Genomic DNA, 17289 nt, shown 5'->3' on the forward strand with positions numbered 1-17289 from the left:
TCTGACTTTCACTTCTTATGGGCTGTTTGCTGGGGATTGGTGCGGTGAGGGTACGTACTTGGAGAGTCTAGATTGAGGAGAACCATTTAAATAGTTAGAAAAACAAAACTTGTTCACTGTGAGTATACATATGATGTATGGCTGGACAGATTGACGTTGTCTGACAGATACTCAGATATACTATCTTTAAATAGCATAAGCACACTCAGGTGTCTTTACATTACCTAGCACAATTCCTTCAAGCCATCTCTAAACCTCCAGCGTATTCCAGAGCGTTCTCTAATGCTTAAGTAATGCCTGCTCTTTGCACAGATAATGGCCTCCACACATCAATGTATGTATCTCTGCACGTTCCAGTACACTATACTCCATGAGGAATACTGGTCCAACAGTGCTGCAAGTGGCTTACCAAGACTTCCATACTTTGAGGCATCATTCCAACTTATTCCATAGCACTTTAATGGGACTGAAATGTGGGGGGGGGGGTCTCAAGAGAGAGTTACATCCCTTACCTCCACTCCAGTCCACATAAATTATAGGCACACGAGGAGGGCAGTGACAGCTGCTTGCGTGTGTGTTGAAAGATAACAAGCAATACATAAATAACCTTTTTACTGTAGGCCTTTTAGCCTAGCTAATTGTCCCTTTTATAATGCAAGACAAGAATGGTAGTACATCTCATTGTACAGGGTTCTCTCTGGGATAGATGGCAGGGTTATTTTCCAATTACTCAACCTTCTCCGCGTCCCATAGGAGTGGCTCCTCGGAGGGTAGAGCTGAGCTAGTTTATTGTATTACTCGCTTCTTCAGAGAAAGACTCTGTTACCAAGAGTGCCATATACCTGTAATAGCTGTAATAGAAAGTGTAAGTGAAGTGGATTAAAGAAAAAATAGTGGCATGAAATATACTACTCATTTACTGCTATTAGTAGCAGGACGAGAACTGGAAACCATGCATACCTCAAGCGAGCATCTTAACCGCTATTAAAAAGAGGCAGGCTCGTCTGCATTTGTATCTTTTAATCTCATCTCACTGACGGATCAGAATCTGTAGTAGCAGTGCATCACACTACATTGCTTTTACACATACCCTGCCTAAATAACGCAGGATCAACACATGTTGAAACATAATTGCCAATCACTTAATACACAATGACATTTTCAAAACGTGATCATGCATTATATAGGCAGTGGGAAAAGGATCCTAGCATAACTTGAAAAAAAAACAAAACAGTAATTGACTTTTAGTTTGTTAAAATCCCAGCCCAGGGCTACACTTTGATTGTCAGTCGGGCAATAACAGTCATCAGATCAAACAGACTTGCATTTGAGAAGTGCTGCTTAATTGCAGCTTAATTGTGAGGACATTCCCAAGATACATTTCCCTCTTAAGCTTCAAATAACTGAAGATAAATAAGTGCTCTTTAACAACAGCATGTTTTTGAAATTATTTTTCTTAGTGTTATTTTATGATTACAGAATGCTTTTGGTACATCTTGTTTCTATAGGAATATATTTATTATATGGCTTTGAGAAGAAACGTGGAGCTGAATATTTTAAATTCATGTTTTATATCCGCAAATGTGTGACTTATAAAGGCTGAAAAAACATAAGAAAATAACTGTACACTTGTATAATCCGAGATGATCTTACTACCATGGGACGCAACCAGGAAATACCAGCATCAAACTGTTTCAAAGAATAATGTTTACACACATATGAAAAATAATACAATTGCTAATATTGATTGCCCCCATGTTAATAAGTAAAATAAATAAATGCTATTGGATTTGAATGCCGATTACACCTACTCGTTTCACTGTAATTCACTTGAAAGCCATCGCTTAGGTTTTAAGAAAGTACTGTACAGTATTTCCATTAAAAATAGAAATTGACCAGAGAAACAGTGAGGGACCTTGCTACTATCCTTAGGACCAAATGATCTAGATACTGTATGCCAAGGGGAGAAGGAAGAATATCAAGACTAAGGTAAGGAAAAAGCATAGCAGATGCAGAGATCAAATGGTTTATGAATATTTTTATGACTAGCTCTTTGGGATTGGTAGCAAGCTATATATGTTTCATTTAGATTCGTGTTGCCAGAGAAGAGTAGTGTATTTAAAATGTTTTATGCACAGCACTACAACAGACTTCACAATATTTCCCCAGCAAAATGAAATAATGAATGTGTACATAGTCTTTACACGCTACAGATACTGCACATGTTTTGAATGTTTTAGAGGACTCGCTAAAATCAAGAGGGGATAACTGTGCAGTAACATAGTAGTCATAAACAATTTCTAAAGTAATAAACGTATCAGATGAGCATTGAAAAAGACTCTACTTGGTGTCGTATTTTTTTCAGTTTACCGTGTAATTGAACTGTTACTCATTGATATTGTATTTTGTACTGGTAAATAACACAAGTCAAATCCCAAGTGCATCAGTTTCTGTTAGATTTTTCTTGCTACACTATGTAAACGACTGGATAATAATGTGAATTGTTAGGTCACCAGGCATCATAGCATTATTTTAATCATCTTCGAAAAGGTTTCAATGAATTTAACTCACTTGAAGCCTGAGATTCAAGACTATATTTTTTACTGACCTTGTTAAATAATAAACCCTGCAGCAATATGAATTACTCCACGGTTCACGGATTTCTGCTTGATAGGTAAAAACTCAACAATCCATAGGTTTCTTTCTTCACTGAACAAATCGTAGAATCCACAAATCAAATGGAAAAATCTTAGCAAGCATGGCATCACATGAAAAGAAGTGATACCTGAAAAACAGCTAACAGCAAGAAAACAAACTAGCTGTGACAGTTTTGACAAACAGCAATTCAAGCAAAGCCAAATCGAACATACAGTGCCTTGCGAAAGTATTCGGCCCCCTTGAACTTTGCGACCTTTTGCCACATTTCAGGCTTCAAACATAAAGATATGAAACTGTAATTTTTTGTGAAGAATCAACAACAAGTGGGAAACAATCATGAAGTGGAACGAAATTTATTGGATATTTTAAACTTTTTTAACAAATATAAAACTGAAAAATTGGGCGTGCAAAATTATTCAGCCCCCTTAAGTTAATACTTTGTAGCGCCACCTTTTGCTGCGATTACAGCTGTAAGTCGCTTGGGGTATGTCTCTATCAGTTTTGCACATCGAGATACTGAAATTTTTGCCCATTCCTCCTTGCAAAACAGCTCGAGCTCAGTGAGGTTGGATGGAGAGCATTTGTGAACAGCAGTTTTCAGTTCTTTCCACAGATTCTCGATTGGATTCAGGTCTGGACTTTGACTTGGCCATTCTAACACCTGGATATGTTTATTTGTGAACCATTCCATTGTAGATTTTGCTTTATGTTTTGGATCATTGTCTTGTTGGAAGACAAATCTCCGTCCCAGTCTCAGGTCTTTTGCAGACTCCATCAGGTTTTCTTCCAGAATGGTCCTGTATTTGGCTCCATCCATCTTCCCATCAATTTTAACCATCTTCCCTGTCCCTGCTGAAGAAAAGAAGGCCCAAACCATGATGCTGCCACCACCATGTTTGACAGTGGGGATGGTGTGTTCAGGGTGATGAGCTGTGTTGCTTTTACGCCAAACATAACGTTTTGCATTGTTGCCAAAAAGTTCGATTTTGGTTTCATCTGACCAGAGCACCTTCTTCCACATGTTTGGTGTGTCTCCCAGGTGGCTTGTGGCAAACTGTAAACAACACTTTTTATGGATATCTTTAAGAAATGGCTTTCTTCTTGCCACTCTTCCATAAAGGCCAGATTTGTGCAGTATACGACTGATTGTTGTCCTATGGACAGAGTCTCCCACCTCAGCTGTAGATCTCTGCAGTTCATCCAGAGTGATCATGGGCCTCTTGGCTGCATCTCTGATCAGTCTTCTCCTTGTATGAGCTGAAAGTTTAGAGGGACGGCCAGGTCTTGGTAGATTTGCAGTGGTCTGATACTCCTTCCATTTCAATATTATCGCTTGCACAGTGCTCCTTGGGATGTTTAAAGCTTGGGAAATCTTTTTGTATCCAAATCCGGCTTTAAACTTCTCCACAACAGTATCTCGGACCTGCCTGGTGTGTTCCTTGTTCTTCATGATGCTCTCTGCGCTTTAAACGGACCTCTGAGACTATCACAGTGCAGGTGCATTTATACGGAGACTTGATTACACACAGGTGGATTCTATTTATCATCATTAGTCATTTAGGTCAACATTCGATCATTCAGAGATCCTCACTGAACTTCTGGAGAGAGTTTGCTGCACTGAAAGTAAAGGGGCTGAATAATTTTGCACGCCCAATTTTTCAGTTTTTTATTTGTTAAAAAAGTTTGAAATATCCAATAAATTTCGTTCCACTTCATGATTGTGTCCCACTTGTTGTTGATTCTTCACAAAAAATTACAGTTTCATATCTTTATGTTTGAAGCCTGAAATGTGGCAAAAGGTCGCAAAGTTCAAGGGGGCCGAATACTTTCGCAAGGCACTGTATGCACAGCACTTGGTCAATAATTCTCATTGATAAGTGCTGTATGTTGCTTCTTTACTTGTATTAGTTGTATTCCCCAATTGGTTCATTTCTCCTTTTCTTTTTCCTGGCAATACCTTATTGACAATTCTTTTGTTCCACAAAAACGTCTTTCTTTGGAGCTACTTTGAAACATGCTGAACTTTGATCTTTTACAAAGCAAAGTAGAAACATGTTTTGGCCAATGTCTTCATCAATGAATGTTCTTCCCATACTTGATTCGTCCTTATAAAGTTGTCAAGTGTAAATCATTGTAACCAACGTGCTGGGTTCAAAACCCACATACCTTTGATGCAAGAAAATGTTAGAACCTGTATTGATCCTTTACTAATTAGTTACTGTGCCTTTAAGTTATGTATATAGTTCTTTAGCGCCACATACTGGGTTGTATCTCTTGTGGCAGTGAGCTGTGTAGACTCGGATGTACCCGGAGTAATGTGAGTTTACTAGCCGGCTAAATAAAAAAAGTAGTACCTTACTCTGTGACATTTACTGTATATTATACAAGGGAACTGTTGAATCAGACTTGGTATGGTCTGCAGTATCGGACTGCTAAAATAAATGTGCTCTGTTAACATCAAACCAACCTGCCCACCATTACAAAATCTCATAGATGCAAAACAAAATATGTGACCGAGGAAGTTGTTAAAACATGGCACCACTTGTGGGGGAATACTTTTCAATGGAAGAAAAGGCCTTCAAAAAGGTCTGCTACATGTGCCAAAAGTGCATGGCTTTGCCCTGTTGAGTTTGTGCAGTCTTCCTTAACTATAAACAAAACTCAATATTTACTGTAAATATCAGGGCTCCTAACTGTAAGGTGGGTTGTTTTCATCATAATACAATACAGTGTTGGAAGTTGGTCTTTCACCAGTCCTCTTAATCAACGTGGGGTGCTTAGCAAACCTAAAGGAACCTATTGGGGAGCACAACTAACAATACAAGTAAAGAAACGTTTTATACTTAACCATGCATCTATTTCAAAGACAATGTCATAGAGGAAACGTTGCTGCTGCATCCTGGTTCCTAATCACTCCATGTGTAGCAGTTCAAATGATCTAGCTGAAATCAGAACAGCAGCAAATGAACCAGGATGGAGAAGTCTATCTATTGTGTAGTAAAGAACCAGATTCACCACACAATAAACAGGGCCCAGTAAACATATTAATAAAACTAATAGGAAGAAGGAAAGTGGATTGGTTAAACATATTCTATAGAGGAGCTGTAAGTGATCCGACTGACAGCGCTAATATTGGCATGTTAGTCAAATCAATAGTGGACTTTCACAATATAATCAACATGGTTAATTCTGGGCAGAGGACTGGGATTCACATTAGTGCTAATTAAAAGCAGAGTGTTGATAATGACAAGCCTAACAAATGACGATCAATGATAATAAAGTGCCTGTGAGCTGTAACCTGCTTTTGTTTCACTTGAGCTCTGCCACATTTGATTATATGCAGAAAATGACAGCACTGGACTTGCAGCGTATCTCCCCGATTGGAAACGAAAGGTTTCGGATCCTGTTGCAATAACTAAACACGCAGTAAAATAGTGGATTTGAGAAAATGATTTTCTTCTGTGGTTCACCGTGATAAGGCACATTCTTGCCTTAGGCCACACAGCTTTTGTCATGTGGGCTGCTGCACTGGTTGCATATTACATACAGTTAGCACCAATTGGTTTGTTGTCACATTAACCATCAGTGCTATGCCAGCATGTGTTTTACTCTGTTGTATGGCTAATAGGTCTGGCTATCCTAAGATGATGTGCCAATGCAGAATTTTGTTTATTGTGGTCAAAGTATCTAATAGAAGATGTTACTGCAATGTATGAACAATGAAACAACTGTTAATTAAAAAAAAATAAAAACTGTTAACATAAAACACTTACTATGGTAATTTGAATAGTGATTCTGCAGTTAAGCATATATTATCATGATTTTGACTGTGGTGCTTTACAATCCATTTACTAAGCTGCTATGATTTATGTGCTTTAATGGCAACAAGAAATGCATATAATGTGAAAAAGGTGTTGTATTGTTAGAAAATGCTGATAAAATGCCCTGTTAAACTCCATGAATAGAGCTTTCTTGCAAAGGTTAAGCTTCAAGCCCTAGATTATATTGTACCCAAAGGTAGGACATAATCATTAAATACAGTACGATAAGAAATCTCCTTTACCAATGTTGGAGAGATCTCATTTTCCAGTTCTGTATCCTTGGGCGAAAAAAAACAACTATTTCTGAAATGATAGAGGAGAAATATGTCGCTGACAAATTACCCTGTCACTTTAGATGAATAGACTGTATGTAGAAATGATAGCATTGGACTCAGAGCCATTCTCTGTGATTGAGGATGAAGGGTTTTGAGGCTTTGCTGCATTATACAGCACTGAGTAAAATACTCTTGTCCTGGCATTTCTTTCCCTCCGAGCCTTGCCCTAAAGCTGCAGTAGGTGTTTCATACACATTACCATTGGCGTGGGGGCTGTAAATTAAAGACTGTCACTGCCAATTGGGAATCACATTATCCTGCCACCACAATCATGCAACCAAAGGCACTGCATGTCTGCAGGTTTTGAAAAGGAGCTCACTTATGCCAAAATCAGTCCCCTTGTTTACTGAACAGGGCCTTACATTGGAATTAGTAATTTCAGAGAAAAAGGTCAAACATCTAACTTGTTGTGGTTTGTGACGTTCACTGTGCCTTCATTTCCAAACTTGATGTAATTTACCAAGCATTTCTAGTAGGTCCTCCCCAGACAATATGTGGTCGTTTAGATCTTTCTGTAACGACAGTGTAGTATTTTGTTCAAGTTGACTATGACATGTATTGCAAACCCAAGCATGCTGGAAATCCATGTTTCATTTGATGTAGGGTTTTCTAAAGGGAATAAAAAGTTACAAGATGATTCCAAAGTTGTACTGGTGGACACTGATGAATCCAGCACAAAAGAGACCATGTTGCTGTGCACCATTGCAATCTCCAGCCACATATCTTAAATCAGCAACATACTAAAGCCAGGTCAATGTAGGCAGTATTGACAGAGACAAAATTCTGTTTCCCCTTTTGGACAGACTGTTAAAATGCCAAGCGATGGATTCCCAATTGAGTATCATGCTGGAGCCTGAAAAGGTACATTATCGATAGTCTGCCTCACAGCTCTCCCTTCAAAGTTATACTGTCATATAAAAAATAAAAAAACACAGCAGTCATCAGACTGGCTAAGTAGCTCGACATCTATACATTACTGCAGTTGAAACATTTACAAATATACAGTCAATGGTCTATTATACAGTGAAAAGGCATTTACTTTTTAATAAGATGTATCTACTCAAGGCATATTTTCCTTTCCTGAAAATCTCATTTAGTTCCCCAGGAGTTCAATATCAATTAAAGAAGCCCCGTCCTTCAGTTCTGTACATGCAACACACTTCATTCCCAGGTAATGCTAACTGATATTCAAAAACCCTAAAACGACATTCAATAAAATCCATCCTTCATGTCATTGCTTTAATGAATTGCACACCATTCAGTCACCCAGCATTATCGCTTCCCTTTCTCCTCAAAGCACAGGGAAATAAAGCAGCAAAGAACCAAGACACTGGAGTGTTTAATTGTTACAATGGCTTAAGTGCCTTTAATTCCCTTTCATTTCTTATTTGCTCTATCCAAAGGGGCTGCAGATAACAAGTTTTACTGTTTCTAATGAATCCTCTGTGCAGGTTATACTCTACCGAAAAGTACATGCGTAAAGTAAAATTATTATTTTTAAAGTGATTTTGTTCACTTTTACATTGAATTATGAAAATAGGTCAAAAAGCATGCCTATTTGCTCTACTAAATAGTGCAGAGTCTGTCTGAGAGTTTAATTTGCCTGTCATAACAGTGCTGTTTAGAAAGGTTAAAGTGATTGAAACGTGTTATTCATCTGTCAAATATTTTTTCAGATCAATGAAAGCACTTCAGCTACAGGATGCTACCTTCTTAAAAGCTTACGATTGAGTATGAATGTATGAACAAGAGGAGACAATGTGGCTCATCTGGTTTCAGCTGGTTGATCTCAAAACGGTCTCAAGTCGGGTCTTACAGGATCCCAATGATCCACCATCAACATTCCTAACCTCACCACTCTCTGTGTATGTGTCTACAACCTTCTGTCCCAAGTCTGGCTCCACTTAATTTCCAACTGTCCTGTTTTCCGTGCTGAGCTTAAAGTATTGGCCAGGGTTAATATTCTGAGCATGAGGCCATTATCCTTCTTTATTACAGTTTGCATGCCTAGTGTGTAAAAAGAAACCTTTACAAAAACCTAACGATGAGTTCCATGTTTGAGACGCCTGGATTTGTAAAGATTATTTTTTAAATCAGGGATGGTGTCTTGGAATCCTACAAGTTTAAACAACAATTTCTGCTTGTTCTATAATACATGTAATATACTTGGAATATTTGTGCAAAGGATGTTACATGCTCGGCAGCTGGGAGACAGTTGTCTGTATTTGGTCTTTGGATTTGCTTATAGAACCGAGTTCGGCAATCGCAGCTTCAAAACACTGGTGGACAGTTAAAGCCTATCATCACACTTGGATCCTTGATGAGACAATATCAGATCTGTTTATTTTTAATGAGCCTTGAATCTGGAATGTAATAGACTGTTAAATTGGCTATACTGTCAAAAGACTTTTTTTTCCCCCCACGCAAATAAAAGCTACCAGGTCAAACACAGACGATTAGAGCTATGTAAACCAATTTGTGGCACCAGTGTTTTAGAATGATCTTGTTTTAAATGATCCCCTGTGACTATGAAAGTAAGCCAGGCTGCAAATGATGACTAGACCTCTTGTGTATTATACATTCCCAGTCAGATACCCCGCAGGGATGTCAGGCAAGGCAGGATGTAAGTTTTAACAGCACTTAATCCCACTACTCTGGACCAAGCCAGCCTTTTTCAAATTAGACCCTTTTGGCAAAATCAGATAAAGAGATGGAAATAAATACAAAGAGAATCAACGAGTATCATTCAAATTGTTATTGACTGCAGGCTTAACTCTGCACAACAGGGAAATATTTTAACAAGGTAAGGAGACAGTTATGAGGAATGATGATAGAGCCTTTCTGAGCAGACAACGGAATATTTCAGATTTTTGAGTGCTGGTGTTTAATGAAGATGTGAAACATGGTTACAATTAGGGATACTTCATTTTTTACATTTATTTTCAGGACTATTCTTCATGAAAACAAAAAGCTTGGATAAGGGCAGAACATTTAAGGAAGTGACATAAATAAACTATACTAATAATTTCAATATAATACAGTAATATAAAGGTTTCTGTTAACTTATATAAAATATTCAATGCTTTTGATGGGGGTGAAAGTGACATTATTTTTTGTGTACGTATCTTCCTCCTTTTTACAAAGGTTTTATTATGCATGTGTCCTAGGCTAAGTGTTGTTTACTGGCATCATTACAATACACACAACTGTACATTTACAGTTATTGGCATTCATAGCATTGAAAGTCTACTTCTGACATTTTATAAGAGAAAGCAATAGAATGGAATATTTATTATATGGAGCCAATTAGCAATCAAGCAACTAAATGAGAAGGGAAAGTTTGGCTTCTAAGTGAAGTAGTTCTCTCTTGTGGTATGCAACAACATATGTTTTTATATCCTGAGGTTTTACTAAGTACAATATTAGCAGCATTCTCTAAATAGTAAAAAATTAAGCTGCATCACATCTGTTTTCTCATTAGGAAGATGTCGCAGTGCTTCAAGATCTTATATCTTTAACATTTAATTAGTAACTATAGGTGTCGTAAATTATGATTTTGATTAATTGCCATCTGGTCACGTGGTTTAATTAGCAGGATCATTTTAATCCAGCAAAGCATTTTGGTTAAATGTGACAGAACTATTTTATAACATGGAGTCTATTTACTCTGTCATGTTTACACTCTGTTGTTAAATTTCAGTTGACTCAGACTAATAGAAAATAGATAAATCTTAGCTGAAATAAAGACAAAGTACACCAGCAAGAACACACCCCTACTTTCCTTCTTCATGAAGTTTACGTTGGATTACATTTTGTATTTAGCTCAAAATAACCTTCTACTGACAGAGTTTTAACAGAGTGTTATTTAGAGCCCTGTGGCAGGATGCCCTGCCCCTGTGCGTATTTTGTGTTTTATGTTGTCTGTTATATGTATTATTGTAGTGGTGCACAGAGTGTGGGTTAGGAAGCACAGGTGATGTAAAATGTATATTTGTATTTAGGCACGGGGAAAAGCACAACCACTTCACATGCAGATTAAAATGGGTATTTGTATGGAGGCATGGGAAGTGCACAATTAGTTCACGTGCAGACTGTGCCGAGATTCAATTGAATGATTGATTAGCAATCGAGTCTCGGCACAGCTGTATAAGGGAATGAATAACCCATCAAGACCATAACATGTATGGTGATACATATCATATCGCGGCCAGCATATTGCAGTATGTATCACATTGTGACATTAGTGTATAGTTCCACCCATGCCCCTGACTCTATGACTCACCCAGCACGTTACGGGTCTGTGCCAGGGGAGACGCTCTGGGACCCTGGGGATATTTTTATTCTGTTAAATGTTATATTCTGTTACACATTGTTTAAAGCTACTAAGAAAAGCTGCCTTTGTCTTTGATTCAGGGTGCTGTGTGTCAGCCTGTCTATCAGGGTGTTTGTAGGTAGAAGGGTTCCTTAGAACAGATCAAGAAGTGCTGAGAAAAGCAAAAGCACAGAGAAAACTGACACTGCTGTAATGACACAACAAAAAATAAATGGCCCTGGCATTGGCTGAGCAAAGACATGTACTCAATAAGAACCTCTACTGACACGCTGTGCATTGGAACAGTTCTGCTCAGGGAAATCGAATTATGTGTGTATCCAAAACGATAGGCAACATTGTCGTTATATTTTGGCTGAAAAATTAAACTGCAGAAAACTTTAACCACCAGTACTGTGTAACGTGGTGCATCTTTGAAAAACGGGTTAAAAATGTTCCATTACCAAATAACGTCAATTGTATATCTCCAAAACTTCACATCACACGTTATAAAAGCTAAAAATCCACATTACAACGTGTCAGACTGCAATTTCACCCACTGCTCTGGCCTAATCTAACAACGAGAGAGAGAGAGAGAGAGAGAGAGAGAGAGAGAGAGAGAGAGAGAGAGAGAGAGAGAGAGAGAGAGAGAGAGAAAATGGAGAGTGTTGTCTCTGAATAGTGTAGAAAAGCATTTAGACTACTTGTTCAGTAAAGGGTGAACCTTTGACACTACAATATGTTCCATATGCTTGTGAAAAACTTCCCCAGAAACACATTAGACCTTATCTGGCACGCAATGGAACAGCACATTTGATTCATGCTTACTTCCTCAATTATATCATTCAGCTCTGGCTTGAAGAGTCTCTTATTGCAATGCATTATCCTCAGCTGTGTCTGTCAAATGGGAGCAGTAAACATGTCACCGCTGTCAGGGCCTCCCAGAGTAGCTCAGTAATCAAATCTCCAAAACAAGATGGAGGCCGAAAGACTAGGCCTGCAGGTCGTCACTGAAGTTCACCACAAACTGGGAATATTACCTGTGCGTAAGAAACAAGGCAAACAACTCTTTAAATCTATGGAGTTGTAAAGATATTGGGTAATATACTGTACAGCTTGTAATATAAAGACTAATTCCTAATTTCCATAAATCAGTCAATACTACAGGATATAAAGTGAGGGCCTTGATAATATATATATATATATTTTTTTTTTTTTTTTTTTTTTTTCAGACTGTATTTCCTGTTATCTTTCCAAAAGTTAATTACGCTTATGGGACAGCTATAAACATAATGTTATCCATAATGATGATTGAAAAGGAGAAATGAAGAAATGTATCAGCAGGCTTCACCATTATGAATACAAACTGCTTAAGTATCTGCATTAAGCAGTCCAGTTTAAATGCAAGAGTTTACTGTACCTGGGGAAAGTATTTGCAGAAGAGATGTTTTGCCTATACAGATATCTCCTGGAGCATCAACACAGGACCGTGTTCCTGGTAATGTTGTGCTGGTGATACCGCAGGAGCTAGGCTTGCTGTGATGTTCCCCACTGCATTAGAGAGTTCACAATTCATTTCCTTCCAGGGCATCATTAAATGCTTAAAATAATGCTTGCATTACATCATGAATAGCTGGTCCCAAAGCTCCCAGTACTACACTGGAAATGGCAGAGAAGAAAACAGGTGTTTCCAGAGCATTAGACCTGCTGCATTACTCGGTAATAATTTAGTTTTCTAATTCAGTGACTCTCACCCCAGGGGTGTTATTGTTCAAGGTGAAAGGGGAAGAAGATCACGCCTACATAACAGATCATATTTGAATTGCTTAACAGACCGCACACGTGTTATAATTGCATTATCAAACCCCTGTCTAAATCTTTTAGGCACACCTCTGCTGTATGTGAACAACAGTAAGCTTTGTTATTTATCATTCAGGGCTACATTCATAAGCATCAGTGTACTGGTAAATACTGTACATAGCTGTTGTATATTTAAACACATGTTACATATATTTCACATGTGCAATTTGTTATTTCAGAGCAGAAAGCAGGAAGCATTTTCTATTAAATACATTGGGGCCATGCAATGGACAACAAGATACTGTTCTGGAGCTAACTGTGTGCTGGAAAGGGACGAGTTTTGATACACTCTTACCATTCCTCTCCTTTCCAGTATATTCAGTGCAGACACCAGCTTCACTGGGAATTCCATTAGGCTGCTTGGAGACAGCCTGGGGGAAACAGGCATGATGTCAATACGGTCAAGTCTACTTGACTGTGTGCTGGTTACAGCATAGCTGTAGGAACCTGAGCAATATAACATTTTATAAACAGGGCCTTTGCTTAACCCAACACAGTTCAGCTAATGTTATCAATATCCTATTGTACCCCATGCCACGGCTTTCAAATAGATAGGATCACAGCCAGGATATAATTAAATATTTACATATACTAGCATCTCAAGTTACAGTCATCTCTGTGATTTTGATGGTATGATTCCAAGAGCACAAATGTAAAAAAAAGGAATCATGCATCATTTAACAATGGAAGTGTTGCAAGTAAAATCAAATATTAAAATATGTAATAATGTCATGGTTTTCAAAATCTTTTAGAAGATACACCATGCATAAATGTATGAAAAATGTGTAAATAAAGCCTATAAACCTAGCTTTTTACTGTGTTCAAAATAATTGCTACTTCATTTCCAAACATGGGTTTATGTAGTGCAGGGTTTGAGGTGCAAGAAAAAGAGTACGAGACTGACCCCTGTGGTGTAAATGAGGTAGTGTGCGAGGTCAATACAACAGGTCTGTAGCTGCTTATACAAATGAACCTGGCTCTTCCTTACAACGGTCTGGGTTGAAGAGGTACTGAATCAATGTCTCTCCCTGTTGTCCTGTCGATCCCTACATCTGCCTTAGGAACCACCTGCACCCTTTGAAGTTCTACATTTTCAGAATGTCTAGGTTTATATTTCTAGAAGTCTCATAGCCTTGAAACTTGAGCATGCTCACAGTCCTTAAGTCAAATTACCAGCGCTCAGTGACATTCTCAATTGTTTCCTGCCATTGTAAGTAAGTGCTCAAGAGGGAACAATAACTAAGACTCCTTACATAAGTCATAAGCAGAGCTTTGTTTTATGGTACTTTAAAAATGACAACATTATAATTTCCTCCATCATCTGAGAGTGGTCTGTGTCAGCCTTCAACACATGTTAACAAGACTCTCCCTGCTGCCCTAGCAAATGGACAACTAATCATGTTAAGTCTTGTTGCTGTTATTTAATACAGACCAAATGGCAATGCTGCAGAGCAGTACAGTAGTTGTGTAGAAGAAATACAGACATACAGAGTCGGGGAAGGGGTGACTAGATAAAAAAAGAAATGGACATTCATTATTGTCAAAAAACAGGATATAAGTTGCAAATAAACAAAAGAAAGTCCTGTCTTCTCAAAGGCATGTGCAGTTACAGCATTATTTGAATAATTTAATGTAAAGTACAGTATTCCTCTTCATATTTGTGAGGGGACTCTGTCCTAAATTTAATTTAAGTTGGGGTTCTACAGGTTTGATCCACACTGAAAATATGGGGGAAAAAATGGACATTTTGGCTATGCTGCATAGTATTCTTCAATACTTTTTATACTCTCAGATTTAGCTTAGAAGTTACAAAACTATAAAGATGACCTCAGCTCTCTCGGGATGTATTAAGACTATTTTATCCCTCATAATAGAGAGATCCCATAGTAAATACTGTAGTATGAAAGATTATCTATTTGGGAAAGTATGTATTGCAAAACTGATGCATTCTGATATATATTACTAGCACAACAGGAATGAATTAAGTGTTTCTTGAAAGCAGGGAGTACAATAAGACCATTGTCATCAAGCATGAACAGAAAAATATGCTTCCATTGGCATCCTGGGTTTACAATTATACAACTCAAACCTAGAACAAATTGTATGTGACATGCTATTATAGCACAGTTGTATCCTATTAAAAGTGCCTCACACAATCCAGAGTGGATGTTTCAATTCAGTATAACATTGGAACAACCACAGAAGCTGCACAATATTCCATTTGTTCAGAGGCTTAACGCCTAATTTGCAATTTCCATTTCATGCACCCATTAGATTTGTGCACCTTTTTATTACAAATCCACACAATGACCACATTCTCTTTTTTCTTTTCTTTTTTTTATAAACACGATATGATCGGTTCCTCACAGGCCATTAAGAAAGGAGTTCTGGCAGCTTGATCCATCAAAACCAAAGTCTGTGAAAACGAGTGAATGACAGATAAACACATCAGCTGGTTTCACAGGGCCCGGTTAGCACTAGATTACTTTACCTAAAATAACATTAGCTAGTCCAAGAGCAGTGATAATTGGGGTCTGTGAATCCAGCCATACATCTCTGGAAGTTAAATACAGCTTTGGTCCTTCTCAGCACATTAACATTCTCTTTAGGTGATTCCATTAACTTCACTCCCTCCTCTAAATTTGCATTTTTAAACTTCCTTTGACCTTTTCCAGACCCTCAACTGTCTGCATATATAAAATACATACATACATAATGCATCACCCCTTCTCCACATTAAAGTCTCTATATCTGTCAGTTGGTTCTGTGGTGCATGACCTATGCACACGTATGCTGTACATTTTCTCTCTAGAGTTTTGACGTTACAGAATTATAAAGATGACACCTGCTCTATCAGGATCTATTAAAGCCCTTTTACTCTTTCCCTTTGATGGTCATTATAGAGAGAGTCTATACACAGTGTATTGTATATACACTGATATGAAAGATTATGTATTTGGGAAAGTATGTATTGCAAAACTGATGATTATAGTAATATATTGCTATGAATTTATGCTCAGTTAACTGAATACAATGTTATTTTCAGCTGCATTACCTCTTTGTATGAAACTATTCAAATACTAAAAAAAAGACACATTCACACTGAATTGGGTGTGTGTTTGGTAAGACCAAATACCTGTATCTCAGAATTCACAATGAACCATAACTACGTAACCATTGGCATGCTACCCTAATATGACCATACAACCTGTATATGCCATGCATGGCTGGGCTGTATATGACACATGTTTTATAACTGCAAGTGCTGTATTAAAGATCTCTAAAGTGTCTTTTTCATTACACATCTTACCACTGAGCCTTGTGTTACCTTTATATACTGTATGCATGCATGCACTGTAGTTGATTTTTCAGTCTCTTTGTTTGCCTCGTGAACATGTTATGCACCATCTGATTTCTTGCTTTCAGTCTTTTAAAAATGCAGATCAGAAAGTACCTTAACTGTAATAAGATATTTCATCCATGATCATTAATAAATATGAACCTACAATAAGTATCATAGACTTTTTACTATTAATTTGATATATTTTATCGATTTAAACATTTTAGTGAGATGTTCAAAAATAGTGAATAATAATAATAATAATAATAATAATAATAATAATAATAATAATAATAATAATATGTAAGTCGCTTTGGATAAAGGTGATAAATACACAAATAATAATCATCATCATTATCAAAGTAATCATAATCAACTCAACCAGTCTGTGATATCCTTTTTCTAAAGTGGTACTCGTACCAGTTCTATAACTTTACGGTTTGATTAATGTAGATTACAGTCATGGTAGAAAAGTCGGACAGTCATGTTAGCAAAGAGAGGGCAGCAGCTTCTAGTCAAACCATCTGTTTCAACTGCAGAGTCATTTATCACACTCTTCCAAGCACTGACTCATAGTTTATTCTAAAGTATATTTACTTCCTATGATTATTCAATGAAGGCCTTTTCATCGCACTTGCTCCGCATTGTTCTGTATTTACTCTGTAATCCCGTCCCTCCGCTAATATTAATACATGCAATCTGATCATTCTTAATGTGGGGGTTATAGTAGTGCAAGAGTTATGATGAGGTTTCTTAGCTTTCTGTCTTCCTTGTGTTTGCTAAAGCTAGAGCTTAAACATATTTGAAAGCAGGAAGAAACCCAAGGTCAGTATAAATTAGAGATACAGACCTGCTCCAACTTGGATTAGAAAATAAATTTGCCATCATGATTTTTTAAAACTTATGTAAGTACATGGTTTTGTCACGACCTGGGTTGAAAAGTCATTTAAAACATAGAAACCCTTA

This window comes from Acipenser ruthenus, chromosome 26 (assembly GCF_902713425.1).
Source record: "Acipenser ruthenus chromosome 26, fAciRut3.2 maternal haplotype, whole genome shotgun sequence".
NCBI lineage: Eukaryota > Metazoa > Chordata > Actinopteri > Acipenseriformes > Acipenseridae > Acipenser > Acipenser ruthenus.